Raw genomic sequence first — 1,855 nt, forward strand, 5'->3', positions numbered from 1 at the left:
TCCACTACACTTTCACTAAAGCTATATCCTCAGACCTCAATTTTCGATTCTGATGACCCAAAATAGCTATGACTCCACATCATAAGTCAAATCATCATCCAACTGAACTGTGCTGAAATCCAGAACATGATACGGATCCCCAATATACTTCCACAGCATAGAAACATGAAATATCGGATGCACACTCGACAAGTTGGGTGGAAAAGCAAGCTTATAAGCCACCTCCCCAATCCTCCGAAGCACCTAAAAAGACCCAATGAATCGAGGACTCACTTTCCCTTCCCAAATCTCATAACACCCTTTTATGGGCGAAACATTCAACAGAACCTTCTCGCCAACCATGTAGGACACAGCTCGAACCTTCCTGTCAGCATAACTCTTTTGCCTCAACTGCGTTGTACGAAGTCTCTCCTGAATTACCTTCACCTTGTCTAAAGCATCCTGCACCAAAACTGTCCCCAATAGCCTAGCCTCACCCTGCTCGAACCAACCAACTGGAAATCTACATTGCCTCATATACAAAGCCTCATGTGGAGCCATCTGAATACTCGACTGGTAGCTATTGTTATAAGCAAACTCTGCAAGCGGTAGAAATTGATCCCATGACCCTCCGAAATCAATGACACAAGTATGCAACATATCCTCCAATATCTGAATGGTGCACTTGGACTGCCCGTCCATCTGAGGGTGAAAAGTTGTGCTCAACTCAACCTGAGTACCCAACTCTCGCTGTACAGACCTCCAAAAATGCGAAGTAAACTGAGTGCCCCTATCCAAAATGATGGAAACTGGGACACCATGCAAACGAAAAATCTCTTAGATATAGATCTCTGCCAACCGCTTTGAAGAATAGGTAGTACACACAGGAATGAAGTGCGCGGACTTGATCAGCTGATCCACAATTACCCAAATAGCATCGAACTTTCTCAAAGTTCGTGGAAGTCTAACAACAAAGTCCATACTGATCCTCTCCCACTTCCACTCTGGAATATCTATCTGCTAAAGCAAGCCACCCGGTCTTTAATGCTCATATTTCACCTGCTAACAATTGAGATACTGAGCTACAAGTCCCACAATGTCTTTCTTCATTCTTCTCTACCAATAATGCTGCCTCAAGTCCTGATACATCTTCGCAGCACCTGGATGAATGGAATACCATGAGATATGGGCCTCCTCAAGAATCAACTCCCGAAGCCCATCTACATTGGGAACGCATATTTGGCTCTGCATCCTCAACACCCCATCATCACCTATAGACACATCTCTGGCATCACCATGTTGAACTTTGTCCTTAAGGACAAGCAAATGCGGATCATCATACTGGAGCTCTCTGATGCGATCATATAAGGAAGACCGAGAAACCATGCAAGCCAATACCCGACTGGGCTCCGAAACATATAACCTCACGAACTGATTGGCCAAGGACTGAACATCAACTGCAAGAGGTCTCTCCCCAACTGAAATATATGCCAAACTCCCCATACTGACCGCCTTTTAGCTCAAAGCATCGACCACCACATTAGCCTTCTCCGGATGGTACAATATAGTGATATCATAATCCTTAAGCAACTCTAACCACCTTCGATGCCTCAAATTGAGATCATTCTGTTTGAACAAGTGCTGGAGGCTACGATGATCAGTAAACACCTCACAATACACACCATACAAGTAATGCCTCCAAATCTTCAACGCGTGAACTATGGAAGCCAACTCCAAATCATGAACAGGGCAGTTCTTCTCATGGGGCTACAACTGACGAGAAGCATAAGCAATAACTCTACCTTCTTGCATCAATACACACCCAATACCAACTCTCGAAGCATCACAATAAACAGTATATGAACCTGAAGCTGAT

Source organism: Nicotiana sylvestris, chromosome 11 (genome assembly GCF_000393655.2).
Source record: "Nicotiana sylvestris chromosome 11, ASM39365v2, whole genome shotgun sequence".
NCBI lineage: Eukaryota > Viridiplantae > Streptophyta > Magnoliopsida > Solanales > Solanaceae > Nicotiana > Nicotiana sylvestris.